This window comes from Meleagris gallopavo, chromosome 6 (assembly GCF_905368555.1).
Source record: "Meleagris gallopavo chromosome 6, MGAL_WU_HG_1.1, whole genome shotgun sequence".
Taxonomy (NCBI): domain Eukaryota; kingdom Metazoa; phylum Chordata; class Aves; order Galliformes; family Phasianidae; genus Meleagris; species Meleagris gallopavo.
The window spans coordinates 15,449,760-15,468,944 of NC_139409.1; the positions used below are offsets into that span (position 1 = coordinate 15,449,760).

The 19,185-nt window shown below is 41.2% G+C and overlaps 1 long non-coding RNA gene across 1 annotated transcript; it reads right to left on the reverse strand.

Annotated features, from left to right (window-relative positions):
* Positions 1 to 701: 701 nt before the first annotated feature.
* LOC146544089 (uncharacterized) lies at positions 702 to 19,180 on the reverse strand. The gene is made up of 3 exons (XR_014884199.1): positions 19,116 to 19,180; positions 15,030 to 15,130; positions 702 to 10,693 (listed from the first exon to the last, which is right to left on the reverse strand). It is a non-coding gene; the product is annotated as an uncharacterized LOC146544089 (long non-coding RNA).
* Positions 19,181 to 19,185: the final 5 nt, after the last annotated feature.

Sequence of the window (19,185 nt, forward strand, 5' to 3'; positions counted from 1 at the left end):
GCTCTCCAAGGCGGGCGTCACACAGGTCAGGCAGACACTGCCGTGCTTGCAGAGTGCATGGAGTGACAGCTGAGCTGTCGGCTGCGTGTGCTCCTGGTGTGCTCACAGGTCATGGGGGAGGCTGTGCTCATTTCTACCACTTATGAAAGGTAATACTTCAACTAAGTTGCTTTTTGTACTGCGTTACATCTTTTCCAGGAATAAAAGCCCAACACATGCTAGGATTAGAGAGAACACTTTTAAGCCCCTTCTGTTTTGTTTCAGTACAGTATTCTGCATTTCCCACATGTATTTGAGTTCAGGTTTCTCCTGTGCATGCAGAATTCTTTCCTCAGTAAAGCTAGTATTGATTTTTTGTGCATTGTTTTGAAGGATGAATTGTTTCTTCAGAGATTTACAATTAAAATTATAATCTGAGTGCATTTTTGCTACTGTGGTTTCAACAATCATTCCCCACAGGAGTAAGAGTTTTCTGTTTATCAGTGTGTAGAATAACTTGTACTGGCAATTTATCCAAGATGCTCTCAAAGTCATTAAGTATTTATCATGTATTACCATGATCAATGTGTGACAACAAGCATTCAACAGAAAAATGTTAGAAAGCAAAGTTAAAGGAGCACAGTATGCGTTGGTTGTTTGAGAGTTCTAGCACATGCTAACGGCTGAAGGTTTCAGCAGAAGCATACACAAAAACATTTGGAAACAGTTAAAGTCTGGTCTTTAATTTTGTCTTATTTTAAATGACAGTACAAATGAGAGCATTTGGAACTCTGGGCAGCTGGGTGCTTTTTCCCTCTTGGTGTCTTTGTCTGAAATACAAGTTGGATATTTGGAAGACTGCATGGAATGAGTTTGCATCTTGATAATAAAATACTGCACCATTTGGTGTAGCTGACATCCAGCGCTTTAACAAAGAGGGTGAACCGTGATTATCAGCACTTTGTTTGGCATCTGTATTAGTGGGACACATATGTCTGTTTAAACAAACACTTAAAGATCTGTTGGCACAAAGCTGCCAGCTACACATTTCAATACAAGAATAAATATCTTCAGAGTTCTCAAGAGGGTTTCAACAGCATAAGAACACCTGAAAACTTCTTGATAAGAAATAAAATTAAGCTACAATTTCTTTTATAACTATTCTTTTAGGAGTCATACTGATGTTCAGGAGTTGACTATGTTAAAGAAACAGAAGGCCTGCTATAATTTTCCTCCAGTGAATTTAGATTTGTGGTTTAACAAAGATGTCACAAGTGTCTGATAGGATCAGATTCAGACTTCTGGTAGCAGAGTTTGAGGGATTCACTGCATGTTTTAAAGGCAGCAGGTATGTGGTATGGTAGAGAGAGAGTCTGGGAATGTTACAGATGAGAGCACAGTGCCGAGAACCATCTCTGTTTTGTCAGTCACTGGACTGGAGGAGTTTAGCAAGCAGGCTGCTAATGCTCTGTGGTTTCTATTCCCTCTTTGGTAAATATAAACAAGTGCCAGTAAATCTTTACTGGTAAGCAAAGCCAAAATTAGTTTGGAGGAATTGAAATGTAGTACCCAGAAGGAGTACTGTTGGTCGATGCGGCAGTTGCTGTTTTCTTCTCAGTTTGTTAACTTTTACAGAAAGAGTACAAAGAGCACAGCTTTAACAGAAACTCACCAAACTATGCTTAGCCGTAGCAATGGCATTCTGTTTTTCCTCATGGCCTTGTACAGATTCAGTTGAATAATCTCAGTAATTTATTCTTCCTTTGAAACAGTGAAGCACCAACAGTTGGACATTTCTGTCAAGGGACATTTTTTTACTGATCTCCCAGTGGACACGGCGGTGTGTTTCTGAACCAAAAAGGTGAAGAGCTTGATCCAGGCGGAGAGCATGTGAGCAGTGTTTTGTCCCATGGAGATACAACAGCTCTGGATTCATAAGAGCAGTGTGGGATGAAACAGACCACAAGCACTTTACATTTATGCAGACAGTTCTGGCTATAGGAGTCCACGTTTAAGAGAATGGCAGCTTGGAGCAGTTGTATTTGTTGTGTGTGTGACGTTTCACAATTGCCCACCCTCTCCTAGACATACGTTGATTGCCTGTTCTTAAGAAATGATGGCTTCCTGAATTGCAGCTCGTGCTGGGAGTAGTCACCATGTTTCATGATCAAAAACTTCCACTTTTATGATGTGGAAATCACACAGATGGGAAGCGTGGGTTGAGACCACTCCACAGAGCCCTTCCCTCTTCCTGAGAACTCTGTGCACTACTTATGGGTGATGCTTTCCCATTAAACCTACTGTGATGCAGCTTCCAGAGGCCTGCTCCCAAATGAAGACTGGCCTGTGTTAGGCACTGTATGAACGTGGGAACAAAAGGCAGGCCCTGGTTCAGTGAACTCACTAAAACAGAGACAACCAATTCATGGGGGCCAGCAAGAGGCTTCAAAGTGATGCAGTGGATGCAGCCCTTCACCAAGATGGCTCCAGAGGCTGTGTTGGTGCAATGGGGCAGGCAGGTGGGATCCAGCACCTCACAGAGAGTCAGAGGGCTGGGGGCTTTTGCAGGGCTTCAATGCTGAGTACAGCCCAGGCATGGTTGGGTTGGCAAGGCTGTGGGCTGGGCTGGGGAGAAAGCTTGGCTGCATTTGTGAGGGCTGTGTTGGGCCGGGCTCCTTCAGAGCCACAGCTCTGGGCCAAAGCCACTTTCCATTGCTGGTGCAGATGGAGTCCCATTTGCAGCCCTGGCTGCTACAGGACTAAAGCGCAACATTTTTTGTGCTTTTTTGTTTATTTTTCTTGTTACTGAAGACTGGCCTGAACGTTTTGTTATTACCGGTGCTATCTGGATAGTATGGAAGAGCAGCCTCAGTTATTGGCCCTACTGGAGCATTACTCCAGATGTTTTTCTTTACACAGCTGTTAAGCAGGAAGTAGAACCAAAACCAAAGATTGATTTGAACCATTGTTTTGTCAAAAAACAGAAATGAAACCGAATTATTATCTTCTTGTGACTTCATTGAATTCAGATCATCATTGGCCACAGCTGGATCCAACCCAAACTCAAAGCAAATCAAGAAGCGCACAGACTTGCACCGCATTTCTGAAGAGGTGAGACTTTGAGGGCCATGAGCCTGCATCTTGTAATGAGTGCAGCAAACATTGCCCCTATACCAACATCAACTCAATTTTATTGTGTGTTGTACATGTGTGCATAAATATGCACATGTGTATTTATCAAGAGCTGCAGTGTATACTAAATCACTCTGATGGAAAAGGCAGGTTTTCAAAAAACTGCTTATTACTTAATTGGAAGGTTAACAGAAGAAAGACATCTATTTGATAAAATACTGAAATTTCAGCAAATAGATCAGCAGTTCTACTCACTCAGACCTTGCCCATATCCCAGGCAGCATAGATTTTTACATTTCAACTCCACTGTTTTTCCCCTATTTTGTGAAAGTCAAAAGAGTTTGATTGAATGCAGACTACAAACGTATTTGCTACAAACCTAGTTAAACATGAAATCTTGCTGGGATTAGTTTAATTGTTCTCTAAATAAAAAGGCAGCTTCGTACATTGACCACAATTTTGTGCTTGCCAGATAGAGAAATGTGAAGCTGTCAGAAGATGCAGGACCTGTTGGTGTAGGATTATCGCTGGGCTGCCTGTTGCCTTTCACATGATGCTGTGGTGTAAAACACCACCCCACAGGTTTCGTTTTACAGCAAATAGTCTCTGTGGTGGCATCCTGTGGGAACAGAGGTATCAGGTTCTATTTTCCCTTCAAATGTCCAACTAACATGTATACCCTCCTGAGCTGCACTTCCTATTGCCATGGGCCAGGCTCAGGCCAGGGGTGCTGCAGCCCTGGGGCCAGGACGGGAGCCAGGGAGCCATGGGCTGTGCCTGTGTTCAGGAGTGGAGATACTGTTTCAGATAAGAGTAGAAAATAACTAAGTAAGAGGAAAATACTATTTCATTTTTAATCTTCTGAAGTTTATTTGACACTTCTGATTTTCAGACACTACTAACATGATTGCAAACTCTTTTTCTTCTGGCTGCTTGAAGGAAAGAGTTATCTTATGGAATTTATTCTTTGTATAAATGTCATCCCAAAAGTTCCCATCACCCAAAGCTACCAAACAAGTAAAGACATTTCTACAACTTTTCAAGGATCAGGACCTGCCTTCTACTACAGTCAGGCCACTGGGTCCTAGGAAATGCATGGTTGTGCCCATGTCGCTGACTGGACAGCTGCATCCTTAGCCCTGAGCTTCCCTCATGCTCACAAGCAGACTTTCTGTTGGAACTCTTGGGTTGCCCTCAGTGACAGGCACTGTCTATCACAGCGCCCAAGGAAAACACATGAGGCCAGATTGTCCCTAAATCTTAGATCTGTCATACTGAGCAAAGGGAAGCAACCGTGCTATGCTGCTCCCTGTGCAGCTCAGCTCCAGCAGTGGTTCTTTGGCTCACGTTCACTGGTGTCATGTAAAATCCTTATGGATCCTCACAGTTTCAGTGCTCAGAATTGATGAGTCTTCCTTCTCTTTCAGCATCTTGAGAATAACTTAGATTTTTTTTTTTTCATGCTAATGCAACTCCCTCTCTTCCTGGTAAATTGCCTCATTTTGTGTTATTGGAAAGTGCTTAGTCTGAATTGCTTCACTGCTCATATCTAATGGCTGCTGCTGCTGCTTTCTGTATTAGGGGTGTGGGACAGGGGTGAAATATCGGCAGATACCTGACACCACTTCAAGCCTTAAATGAGCAACAGTAGGAACTTCTCCTATAGTCGGGCTCATCTGCACCACTCAGAAACACAGGGCTGGTTACGCACTTAAGTGCAAAACGGAGAAGATGGCGGAGGATAAGAAGAGCGGTGCTATTGAACTAAGTTGGAAAGTTTCATTTTGATTTTAACAGAATCAGGATTTTACCTCTGGTCTTCCTGTGCCTGGGAAATGAGGAGCGATCTTTGCTTAGAAGCCGCTGTAATCTCTTGCCAGGGCTGGCTGATGTACTGCCCGGCTTTGTGCTTGCTGTGTGGTCGCTATGATCACCGCCCACGATGGGCTGCAGCTGAGGGCTCCCCCGGGTGCAGGGACTGGCACTGGGACCAGCAGCAACGATGGTCAATAGTTGGGTAAGCCAACAGATGTTGGAAGCTGCTTGGTTATTATCTTTGGATCACTGCCTGGCATTCAGTTGTGGGTATCACATCCCTGCAAGTGCTCAGAGCTGAGCTGGATGAGGCCCTGGGCAGACTCATCTGATGGGGGCAGTTTTGCCGATGGCAGGAGCTTGGAACTGGGTGGGCTTTAAGGTCCCTCCCAACCTAAGCCATTCTATGATTAGAATCTGGGAGTGAATTTGAATTCAAATAAATCCTAATATGAAAACAATAATGAATTTGCCGACAAACCTATTGAGTCTTTGTCTGCACTACCCAGCATAAATTGCAGCGTTGAACTAAGTGGGCTGACATGCCCTGTGCTTCTCAGCTCCTCCAGTGTCACATTTTCCTTACACCTATGATATGTTCCTGCCCTACCTTCTCAAGTGCTCCCACGCACTCCCATGACAAAGGCCGCAATTCATCCGCATCACTGAGCACCCTGTGCAGAACTCTCCAAAACAGAATTTCAGAACAATTAACCTTAATTAACCTTAACCCTTTTGTGGCTGTGCACACCTGCGAGCCATTGCACACAAGTTGTGACCCCAGTGCTGTTGGCTGTCCCTGTGAACGCACGCAGCACACTCTGCCCGCCGGCTGGGCTCAGCTCCAAGGGCACGGCACTTTAGAGTTCAACTTGTAAATCACGTATCTTGTTTTTTCGTTATATTTCTGCGTAATACTTTCCAAACTCTTTTTTATTGTATTCCACAGTTAAAAAGCCACCTGGATATTCCTGCTCTCTTTTTTTTTGAAGCTATCTCTAAGCCTTTCTGCATGTTTTTGCAATGCGTAAGGCAGAGCCAGACGACAGCGGCTTCAGAAGACTTGTACAGCTGGTGGCTTTTTGATGATTTCATTTCACAACACTTTTGGAATAAACGTGGGTATTAACGAGAACAATGAGCAACATGTCAGCTGTACTAAATAGAAGTGATCTGTTTTAGAGAAATATTAACGCTTTTGTCAGTGCGGTTTCACCTGTGCATTATTCTGTTACAGCAGAGTAAAAACCAGAGCCCAACAGATGTATGGTAAGTACACAAGTGGGGTGAAGCAAGGAAATATCCTAAATCCTCTGCACAAGAACATTCTGTAAATGTTTTAAAGAGTAGCAGATGGGAATATATCCAGGTGTTCTTCAAGCCCTGCTGGCTGGTTATAGGGAGCAGTGAGGAGCTGAAGTGACAGCACTGAGATCTGTGAAGATGGACACATGTGGCTGGGATTACACAGAAGGAGCACAAAAGGAACAAACTCCTCGTTTGTGGAAAGGCAGAGGACAGAGGCTGTGAATCCTTATAGCATTCTCCAAGTAGCAGTGGTTGTAGGGAATCTTCATAAATACCGTGTTACACAAGAAGTAAAATCTTATTTATCAGAAGTAAAACAGTCCCTGCTCTGCTCTGCTGAATGCAAAAGGAGAGACAGCGTGAGCTGACGGCACGCAGCACACCTGCCAGCTCTCAGCAGCACTGAGGGTTGTCACCAACTGCAAAACGTGGAGTGCTCAGAGAGGGTAATCAGTTTTATGCATTTTTCAATTAATACGAAATGCTGCTTTCCCACTTTTGCTGTGCAGCCCGGGCTTTAGAATGTCAAGAAATTATTTGACATTTACAAGAGACTGCAGGCACTCATACAAATCATTTTTATCCATTTATCCATCATAGCCACCATGCAGAGTGAATAGTTGGCTCTGTGCAATTAGTCTTCACGCTCTCTGACAATTTCGCCACAGATTATCAGGAATTCTATTAATACTGCAAGGTGGAAGCACTGTTCACCAAGTCTGTTATTTTACTTCTGAAAATACATCTCATTTCTTATAAATCTGATATAAATAGGCCAGCTGACAAGCATCCCAGAAGAACAGAATACACTCGGAATAGCGAGATCTGAACTGACGTATTTTTGGCCCCAAAAAAAGTTATCCAGGCTGTATTTGTCTGAAAGTTTAAAAATAGGAGCCTTTGTCATCTGTGGCAGGAGAGGCCAGGTTGAGCCATGATTGATGACACACGAAAGAACACTGTAAGCTTAGAGAATGACATCAGAATCATCAGAATTTAGGGAGATTTAGAGCGTTCCCCAAAGCCAGAGTGCTGGGATTCTGGATGAGACGCTGCGGATGATACACAGCGTGCTGCCAGACAGCAGCTGTACAGAAGCCAGGAGCCACGGTGCTTTCAGATTACATTTATAAATGATTGGTATAATTTGTTTCAGAAACATCCACTTTTAGTTAAACGTGTATTTTGAACTATTTGCAGCATTTCGGATTTGCTGCTAGCCTTGCTTTCCCATCACAGCAGCCCATCACTCCCTGACCTCTCGCAGATGCCTGCTTACACACCACGGTTTGCAGTCAGACTGCAGCATGTGTGTGTTAGAAGTATTCCTCCCAGCTCCCAGGCTAAACCCAAGCTGTCTGTTAGCCTGCTAACATGGGAGTAACCAAGCAGAGAAGGTGCATGGATTGCACTGTGTGCAAATAACCCTTAAATGGCATGGCGCTGCCTGGGCTATCTGTGATGGAATGGCCAAGCACAGCACGTGCCGTACAGAGCAGTGAACCCCTTTGGAAATTTTGCACTTTTCTCCTTTGATTTCCCACCTATGGCAATTCTTTTCTCTTTGGATTACTTTGGATTCGTTTAGACCTGTTTTGCTCTGAAATAGCTTTTAAGTGCAAAGAAAGCATACTGTGTGTCCTATTTCCAAGAAATACATTTGTACTTATTACAGTTAGAAGCGGCATCTTTCGTTACTAAAAATGATAGGTATTAGTAAGAAAGGAATTGTGGAGCTGCTCAGCTCCATGCCTCTGACAGAGCTTTGTGCAAAATCAGCTTTCACACTACGATGAGTTTGTTCCAGGAAAAAATAATTGTGCAAGCTTCTCCGCAAGTAAAGCTTGCTTGTTTGCTGCTTGTTTGCACATGGCTCTACCAGTAGCTGCCATTGAGCTGTGCACACTGTGCTCATTCCTGCTCCAAGCCCAGGAAGTAACCATGGGAGGACCTCCTTGCACCATGCTCCTGCCGGGAGAAGAGGTAGCAAAAGGGGAGAGGATGCTGGAGGGCTGTGAGCGGCGAGGGGGAAGGAAGTGTCTCAAACTTGTCCTTCCTTGACCAAAAACTAGAACAGAATATCAGGCTAAATACAGAGAGAGCATTTGTGTTTAAGTTACTTCTGTTTAAGTTACTTCTGTTAACCTGAGGATTGGAAATGTTGCTGTTCAGCACGTGTCTGGCCTTGCAGCACGTCGCTTTTTTAAGCTTTCAAATGGAGATATTATATCACAGCCCCAACACTCACTGACGCCATTAATGAATCAGTACTGTGAGTACATGTCTATTTTTACTGCCTATATGCAAAGCAATTGTTAGGGATTCAAGGGACGCTGTATATTCCTCCCCCCCCCCCAGTCTTAACACTGTACAGCAGGAAGAGAACACTAAAAATACTGCACTGCTCTGCTGGTGAAAGTTGAAAAAGATACATCAGACACTTTACTGAAAATACGTCTAGAAGTGATGCATGACCCTTCTGTTTACTCTCAAAATAAAACAGGATGGTTTATGTAATGATGTGATCTATCTCATACATCACAAATTAAAGGAAAAATGTATAGCAGTTATATACACAGCTAGCCATATATCAAGAGGAGAAAGAAAAAAAAGCCACAGATTTCATGCAAAGAAAATAAGATGAGACCAGGAAAGCATGCAACTTTGCAGATTTCTGTTGTATAAATATCTTGTCAGCTTAAATATACTTTGTCTGTCACTCCTCAATCTTACATGCTCTAATCAAATGCCATAGGGAATTATGATTTCTTATAAACATGCCATTTATTTACTTTGTTTACCATATTTTATTTGCTTGCATCAGAAACAGTGTTGCCAGCAGGAGCAGAGAGGTGATTGTTCCCCTGTACTCAGCACTGGTGAGGCCGCACCTCGAGTACTGAGTCCAGTTTTGGGCCCCTCACTGCAAGAAAGACATTGAGGCCCTGGAACGTGTTCAAAGGAGGGCAACAAAGCTGGTGAGGGGTCTGGAACACAGGCCATATGAGGAGAGGCTGAAGGATCTGGGAATGTTCAGCCTGGAGAAGACGGGGCTCAGGGGAGACCTCATTGCTCTCTATGACTTCCTGAAGGGAGGTTGTAGTGAGCTGGGGGTCGGCCTCTTCTCTCGTGTCATTAGTGATAGGACCAGAGGGAATGGTTTCAAGCTACGGCAGGGGAGATTCAAGCTGGACATTAGGAAGTATTACTTTTCAGAAAGGGTGGTCAGGCACTGGAATGGACTGCCCAGAGAGGTGGTGGAGTTGCCGACCCTGGGGGTGTTCAAGGAAAGACAGGATGTTGTGTTGAGGGACATGGTTTAGTGGGAGCTATTGGTAATAGGCGAACAGTTGGACTGGATGATCTTTTAGGTCTTTTCCAACCTTGGTGATTCTATGATTCTATGATTTATCAGAAAATTTTTCTGACCCCCATTAGATGATCATAGCTTTGTGAAACATCACATTTGGAAGCATCTGTTCCATGTAACTAGAAGAGTCATAGAGTCCTTAAGGATTCTTAAGGAAAAGACCACTCAGAACCACCTAGTCCAGTGCCAGCCCATCTCCTCCATGCCCAATGACCACATCTCTCAGTGCCACATCTACACGCTTCTTAAACACCCCTGGTGAGGGTGACCACCACACCCTGGGCAGCCCACTCCAAAAGAGGAAAGAGAGGCAGCCTGTTTCAATAGAGGTGCGCTCAGTTCAACCATAGGCATTAGTTACATCAGTGACCAGAAAACTGCATGAGCTTTTTCTTGCAGTCCTTGTGATCATATACTGAAATGGAAAAACTGTTATTTGTTTCCTTCATTTTGTTTACTTGAGATGCAGCCTGTGTTTTTGTTGGAGAACAGAGCCACATACTCAGGATGCTCTCAAGGAACCAAAGACGAAGTTCAGGCAATCCAAATCCACAAAAGTAATTCAGAAAACCTCTGCTTGACTGACTGTAAAACCTGAATTCCCTCAGCTCCATCACTTTGGTCCGGTCTATCTGCTGAGTGCCAATGCTTCAGTTTCTCTGAACTACCAGTTCCAGCTTCTTCTAAGCCCCAGGAAGGACAGACCTGCAGGTGTTTCCTTTACACCATGTGCTCTGGCATCTTCCAGGCCATTCCTCGGTGGTCTCTGGGACCCAGCTGAGCTTTCCAAGGAAGCCGCAAGCTGTGAAGCATTCAGATTCCTGTATAACCCAGAGCCACGACTTCACTGTCCTCAGCTCCGGTCTGCTTTGCAGGCACGTTGCAGTCACTTCATCAGAAAGTAGCATAATATTTTGAGATGCATCTAAATACGGTCTGCACTCAGTCTCAAGTGCAAAATACAAATTTAACCAAAATATGGAGAAGGGAGAATGGCCACATTGTCCATGCTTTTATCCATATGGCAGACAGCAATAAGTGCATTCCTCTTCCAGATAGAATAAAAAATGCTAAACTTCAACGTGAAGCCTAAACACGGAGAGAGAGAGAGAAATCATTTTTTTCCCCTGAAGATCATACTAGTCCCTCACCATTTGGAGTACTTAATTCCAGTTTTGCTTACTTTAAGCTGAATGGAAGTTTTGTACCAAATTAGGGCAGCTGAGTCCTTCCACACAGAGAAGTACTGAGCTCACTGGGTAATCTTCTGTAGTGTTGCCAAACCATACAGCAATCATACTGAGGATATGGATGGAAGAAAGGGTGCTCTGCACAATAATTCTGTAGTGGAATCACCACTGATTACAGAGAGGATACTTTATGGGTAGTGGTAAATTATGAGGTTTCTCTGGTAAGTGAGAACATTGATTTACATGAGTAATGCAAAGACTCGCATGTAAGCTGAACTCAGAGTTTCGCTGTCAGCCCTAACACATCTATTTATACCACAGATTTGTGCTTAGCCACTTATATTTAATTACAATCAGTTGTGCTGCCTCCATTTTCCCTGTTTACTCAGAGAATCACATTCCTGAGGTCAAATGCAATGACATTTATGCTGTAGGTATTTGAAGACATGCTTTGCTCAACATTCTGCACGTATATGAGGACAGATTTTTTCTGGAGAAGAAAAGATGAGTACAATTCATCAGTTCTTCCCTACCTGAACACTTTTCATACACAACAACGTCATTCAACACACGCCTGTGCTACACAGCGCAATGCTGAGCAGAGATCACAACAGCAGCTCAGGAGGAGCCAGCCTGTGTAAAGAGAACAGCTTCACCACATCGCTTAGTGCCACATTCTGTCTCATTTACTCCGTTTCTTAGCAGAGTAGCTCTTAGCAGAGCTTTGGCAAAGCACTGCACAACTAGGCTAGCCTGCTTCCAGGGCATGAGCAAACTCTGGCACCGAGCTCTGCACTGTACTGCCTGTGCAGTACAGCATATCCAGCAGGGGATGCAAAGGACTGCTGGCATAAAAAAAATTGCAGATTGGAGTCCTCAAGTTCTGTTCTGTGCTTACCTATTTAATGCACAGAACTTTTTTTAGCACTTAAACATCACTGCTTCTAATGTAGCGGTGCTTACTAACAAAAGTATTGAAAAAATACAATGTTGCAGAATTGATCACTCCAGTACAGCAGTTTGTGCTTACACAATTAAATACGCTTCTATCTCCTTAAATGACAGCTGATCACAAGAATTATTCAGGACCTTCAGCCTAACTTCTGATCCTGTCATACAATGACCATCCTTACTTCCTTTTACACTGAAACCTCAGCCAAGAAATTTAATTAATATAACTACATTCTCTTTCAGAAAGTCACAAGTATGAGATGATTTGGAAGTCTGTTAAAATCATGTGAAACTGTCTGCAGTTTGACTGTATTGCTGATGGGCCAAATTTTCACCCCACAAAATCCATGGACGCTGATGGCAGTGGGAACAGATACTAAAGCCTTGCCCTGTAGGATTTTCCAGCAGGGCCGGAATCCCTTTCCAAACCTGAGCAGTGATTTCAAACCACCCCATAAAACAGTCCTGGCATCACAATCGGCGACCTTTACAATACAACAGCAATAGATGCTAGCTTGATATTCCAGGAAAAATGACGCTCAAATTATTCAGTGCTGCTCCTTCCAATGCCAAGCAAAGCCCATGTGCTGGCATTTTGAAATAACGGCAGTTTCATCTCCTAAATTTCACAGCCCTAGTTGAAAGCTTGCTGGAAATCCACAACTTCTAAAGAAAAAAAAAACAACAAACCACTATGAAATGTTCATTTTTGCATAAATTGGGTGTAAAAAGAATAGAGGGCTTTGAAAAATACCTCTGTTTGAACTAAAAAAATAAATGAAGATGTAACAACTAGACACAACATTTTCTATAATAAACAAACAATATATAGAGAGCTTCAGATCCTCTAAAACAACTGTAATGACTCTAAATTTCAACTAAAACGTTTGATTTTCTGCAGTTATTACAAGAACTAGTGGAAAAAAAGCGAAGGAGTAAATGTACCCATATGGAGGATTCTAATACCAATGGCACAGATCTTAAGAATAATACCAGAAAATTGGCTGAATTAACTGTATCAGAATGTACACTATGCAAGAAGACATGTATATGTAACACGCAGTTCTGTTTTTCTCAGTAAAAATAATTTTGATAAAAAGAAAAATTTCCTCCCCAGTTTGAACTTCTACTGGAAATGGGTTTGGAATGGAGTTACTCCCACCCATATAATGTGTATTTTTCATCTTCACATTGACTGAAGATGTCAGTATCGTGAAATATAATCTTCGTAGAGAGTTGGTTTTATTTTGTTTTGTTCAGTAGCTTGCATAACACAACCACAATGAAGGAGAAACTGAGATAAACTATTTTTCTACCATGCACTGGTTTAACGCTCAACCTCGCAACATCCAGCTTCAGCTCCACATTAACTTTACAGCCAATTGCTGCTCAAACCCTGTAGCAATTTGGCTTTATTCTGACCTGCACTCCTCTCACCATTTCACATTTTCCCATATAATATTACCATACCACCATAAATGATAGAAGCAGTCTCTTCAAAACCTGTGATTGCTCCAAGGTGCTTGAATTTCTGCCTTACAATGACCTACAAAGAGGGGAAGGAGCTCCGATGTCTTTTCTTGGCCTTTTTTTCTGATTGTATAGTGGGAAAAATGATTTGGAGTTTTTATCTTTTTATTTTTATGTTACTTTCATATGAAGTATGCAGCGAATTATCCAGAACAGTAATTCTGCACAGGTGATTGCTTAGAGAGTGATCTGGGACTATCATGGTGGTAACTGCAAGATGAATACCTGAAAAGAATTTTAAATTCCCTCTTTTTAGAATAAGATCATGTAGTGGAGTGTCTTCTGCATGTTTGTATCAGCACTTCATGTGAGAAAATGGTCTTTATGAAACAGCCAAACTCTCTTTCCTGATTAACACCGCCAAGTTAAAGCCCAAAATACTTTCCACCAATACTTCTCATTTTTCCTCTAGAAAAAGAAATCCATAAATGGAGATTACTTATGACATACTATTTCTAATTTTAAAACAATCCCCCTTTCACACTCTCGCCCTAAAACAAACATCCCAATCCTTTCTCATTTTTCTCCCTTGAAAAAAGGCGAGAATTTTTAAAAACCAGCAGGAAAGCAAAAGGCATTTGGGCATGTCAGTAGCATTCACTTGCAAAGGATTATGTCTGAAAGCAGAGAACACCCTTCAATCACAGCGTGAGACACACTGGTGTGCAGCACTGCTCTTCTTATCACATTATTTCCAACGTCCAGAACCACAGCCTAAACACAGTAACTAATAAAAAGAGGTAGCAATTTTGTTTCCTGCATTTTAAACTAACTCCCTCATTTCTGTTTTACTGAGCAGACAGCCAAAACCTTTTGGAAGCTGCCAAAGTGAGAAAGGGTACTAGAAGCCCTTAGTAAGGTGCCTGATTTGGGGGGGTCATTGCTCAGCACAGGCTGTTAGGGAAAAAATTCTGATTCGCTTTTTGTAATCAAATCTCTATTGCTTTGGAGAAAAGTATCAGTATTGAAGATCCATTCATTTTTATAATAGAAATTAAAAACTCTGATTGACACTGGAGCCTTAAAAGATTTCTGTATATTTCTGATACAGAAACCCTATTCATTTTTGGTTATACTTCAACTAATGGGCAAGTTTTAAAAAATCTTGGGTAGTTTATATGGATACTGAGTTGCCACGCTATTAAAGTCAAAATAATTAAGTAGCTCTAGGAAAAGTACTTCAAATAAATATCAGAATGCAAAGATACTTCTTCTATCTGGAAAAAAATATATATACAAGAAAAGAAGAAAAAACTGAACATGGAAGAATGAATCAGAAATGTAAAGAGAATCAGCCATTAATCTTTTCTCTGTACAGAGGGCTGCACTGCTACACAAAGAAGCAAAGGAGCCGTATGGAGCCAATACTTCAGTGACTCTTTCTCTACAATCAGCATTTTAAAATAAGTTACAATTGAGATATAGAATCACATAACTGTGTTCCAGAATATCTCTCTCCAAAGCTTTTCTCACAGTTGTTGCACGTTCACACATTCTAATAGGAGAAATGTCAAGATGAAATATTACATGAAGAGGATATAGTGTGATAGTGTAGAAATTTAACAGAAAAATCATTCAATGTAATAATTCCCTAGTAAAGTACTACTAATTCAGAAAAAAAAAGACTAGGTTTCATTGAAAAGATACCTCAGCATGTTGAGGTCTGTGACAGCCTGAACTATATCTTGTTCTGATGCTACAAAGAAAATATATGAAGGAATTTACTATGTGTTAAAAAAGCACAGTGTTCTTACCTGGTACTCCAACTGCTGTTATGACATAGACCAAGTCATAAGGTTATTGAACAGTACTGGGCTTTTTTCCTCCAAATTATATTAAAAAATACTCAAAAGACCTGGGCAAACAGAAATAAACAAAATAAGAGAAGAAACAACTATCTAAAAATAGATGGAAGCACAGACTAGTAACTAAGTTCATATTCTGAAATATTATATTCTTTACTGATAAAAAACCCTATTAAATCATGTTCAATCTTGGACTGTGCACCACGATCCCATCTGGAAGCCATGTCTAAAAAAGAGCAGCAGCATCTCTGTTATTGTCATTGTTGGGAAAAGAACTATCCAGAAACTCATCCAGAACTTCTTAACCAAAATATTTTCTTGCTTCATTTTTCTTGAAGACTGTTGAAGTAACCATCTCTTTGCCGGACACCCATGCACAAAACACCGTACCTTTTTGTTTCTTGTACTAACTCCCACTTGAAACATTGACTTTTTACAATTTTCTTCAATTTCAAGAGCCAAGAAGCTATATTGAACAGTGTCCAATGTTTAATAAAGCTCACTTGTCATCATTTGGCCTTTCTGAAGCACGTAAATACATAGAAAACAAGAGGTAAGCAGATGATCACAACACAGAAAGCAGAGACTCAGTGAAAAATGAGTTAGCATTTGCTTTCAAAGGATAGGTTTTAAGCATGCTTTTTTATGAAAAGGAATGTCAAAAGAAAAGATATCAACAGACTCATCACGTCCTCTCTCTTTTTGCATTCTCTGAGAGCTCTCAAGCTGAAACCCTGCCATTCTGTAGAGCACTACTTTAAAAAGATGTAAAAACAGATTGCAAAAAATTAAGCTGCATTAAAAATGTTCATTAACACCTCTAGGCACCTAAGTATTGCCTTTATACACATACAAAACAAAGTAAATGCAACAGAACTAGATCTTTTTATTTCCCTTTCATTTACCTCTTCATCAAAACAGCAGAACTTTTGTTTGTTCCATGAATGCCAAAAATATGTAAATAGTTACAACAAGAGCAAGTTAACGAGCAACCAACAGAATCTGACAAATATAAACTCATTTTCTCCCGATTTTTAACTTGTCTGACAAAGTGCCTGTGAATAGCTAAACTGCTATTTAAAGGAATGAATAGATGATATTATTTACCTTGAATGGCCTTTTTTATTTTATATAAGCTTCCACAACAGTTTTTTACAACTTGTGTTACTGTTCTACTTCAAAAGTATCCCACTGAAATGTGAGGAAAAAATACACGAGCAAAACTGAATACACACTCTGGCTGCAGCTCTGAGACTGTAAAAAATTTTCCAACAGCCTTTCTCTCCATGTTAACAAATTCTTCATATTCCCCATTTCTTTGCGCCAGTAACTAATGATCTCATCTTTGACTAAGCTCAGGCAAACATTTCACCTACTGTTTTATCTTTTACATTAAAAATGGTGCAAATGACTACGCATTTTTCACCGAGTCTTTAATTTCTGTGTTTTCAAGTCATCACAAGAATATTTTCACAACTCTTATAAAATTGCTCAGAACTTGGGCTCTTAGACAAAACTTTCTAAGACAGTTGTTCATATTCTTTTGCTAAGAGCACTGATAAATGAAACCTGCTAAAAGTGAAAGTGGTATTAAATAATAACATCCTTCAGTCTAGCTAAAGTGAGAGTTCCTAAGTGCTTATATTTTTGAGACAGCCGATATAAGAAGGCACGACTTCTTGTCATCCACCAAAACAAGCCTGAACGCAACCAAGGAAATCACCCAGGGCTTCATTACCAGCAAAATAACAGCAGCAATGACTTGTTACAGCCAACTTACATCTGATAATATGCAAAAGACTACAGTGCACAGAAACCAAGAGCAGGAACAGAAATAGCTCCTATCACATAAGGGAGTGAATGAAGAGTTTTGGCACTGAAGAAGTATGCTGTATTTTCTTTCCTTTACAAATGGAATTAGATATTGTAAGGCCGAACTGCTATACTTGCTTAAATATATGCTTAAAACCTACAGAAAGCTACTAACTCACCAGCTGCACATAAAAGTAAAGGAAAAACAATTGTTTGTATAATTCGACTTCAGGACAACAACAACCACAAACATGACCTCACAAACAAATGCAAAACAGAACGTAGAAGTTGAGGAACTCCAAAAGAGATAAAGACAATCAATTGCATTGTAAAGGGTCCTGGTAAAAACAGTATTAGAAATACTGTCACAGTTACTTAAGAAAAATAAGTTCATACTGAAACAGGCAAATAACGGATACTAAGTTAAATGAAATAAATAAACTGCAAGCAGGGACTAAAAGAGCTAAACTTGTTTAGTCCACTAAAGTGAAGTCTAAGAAAAAAATTTCCAGTTCAAACTGGGTGTAAAAACTAAGGAGGAGGAATAGCTGTTGAAAATACGGCAAAGATGCAAAACCAAATATACACAAACTAATCACATAAGATTAGAAATTGAATCAGAAGAGTAGTCTTCAGAAGTGTTAGAATCTCAGTAGTCTTTCTATGAGAGCAGCTGAGCTGCCAAGAAATAAAGGGCAGAAGTACCTCCAACCTCTACACCATGCATAGCCCACTGATGTCTATTCCCAGACTCCTCACTGCTGGCTCACTGGACGTGTACTGCATGTTCATATTTTAACTTATCTGCCCCCACAGGAAGTTCCATTGGTAACGAAGCCAAGTTCCTTTTATGGTCAGTGGAGATGCATGCTCTGTAAGGGCAAAACATGCCACTTATCTTAGCCACTGAAATATCTTCCTTTCTCACTGTTCAGTAGAACAGAGTGATCTCATTTAAGAATTCTATTTCTTACTCCACCGACTTCTTGCTTAAAATACTTAGCTCTGTGTGAAAACTCACTGTCTTCACTCCTCACCACCCATGGTACAACATGCTTTTATTCCCTTTCATGTTTTGCTGTTTGCACCTTCTGCCTACCGATTTCAACATTTAAATGGTCAAAAGAAGAGGTGTAATCCATTCTGCAAGTGCCTTCATCAATACTGTTCAAAAAAGGAAAAATAATAATAATTGCGTTAAGTCCTAAGTCCAGGCTTTTTACTAAAAAGCTCTTTTACTAAAAATGCTCTTTCATTTTCACCTAATCAAAAGATCCATTTTCTGTCTTCTCAATCTTAAGCAGCGAACCAAGAAAAGCCAATGCTATTCTTGAGCCATTATTGTGCAGACTGCATGTACTCATCTGTAGTTATTGCTGGAAAGGTTCAGTAAGTAAAATGTGTATGGACAACCGTCTCGATGAAAAAATGCATTAATCCCACACTGTTATTCTTTGAGCTACATCCCCCATACATTTCCTGACCTTCCTCATTATTAGCGGTTTCCTACCCAGCTGAGTTCTCAGTTGGTAAAATAACTCTTGGTTGCATTAACTCTATGTTGTTGGGACAGCTGGGTTCTTCTGCTAGACTGCCCTCGAAGGGATTCTTTTCCTATGCCTTTGGAAGGAGACGTACACCAGTAAGGTGAACGCAGCTTGCTAGCCTCAGCCAGGATGCACCCGTAACTGTTCCTCCTGGGTTGAAGCTGGCTGTCACCACACAACGGGCATTTTGGCCTCACGCCTAAGGGAAAGCACTGCTTTCCTCTCTGTGCCTGGGCTGCTACATTTGGATATTTATCATTTTGCCCTTAGTATGTGGGGAGGACTTCATTCATTGGCATGGCTTACCCTCATTTCCTTTGCTTCTTTCAAGAAGCACTAATTTCACGTTATATTTTCTTTAATAAAAGAGCATTTCAAGCGTAATCTGTCATGCTGACTCAAGAAATAAAAACGGCCCATGTTAACCTTATGAATTAAAGCTGTTTTCTTGTAATAACCAAAAGCCAGTGAAAGGTTTGAGTTATACTGGCTCGACTTCAACCTACGAAGCAGTCAGTGGTCTTCCTTTAAACGCTGGTGTGAAGCAACTTTGACCAACTGAATGATTTCGTTTTATTTCACACCAAAAACATATTCCTGCTTTCATTATTTTACATACAGACATACATGCACAGCTTCTCCCGCTCTACGCTGGGAAATTCCCTGCCCTTTTTACCTCAGCTTTCCTCAGCATCCCCAGTGCAGCACCGCGCTCGGGCAGCGCCGCTTCCCCTCGGCCCCTCCCG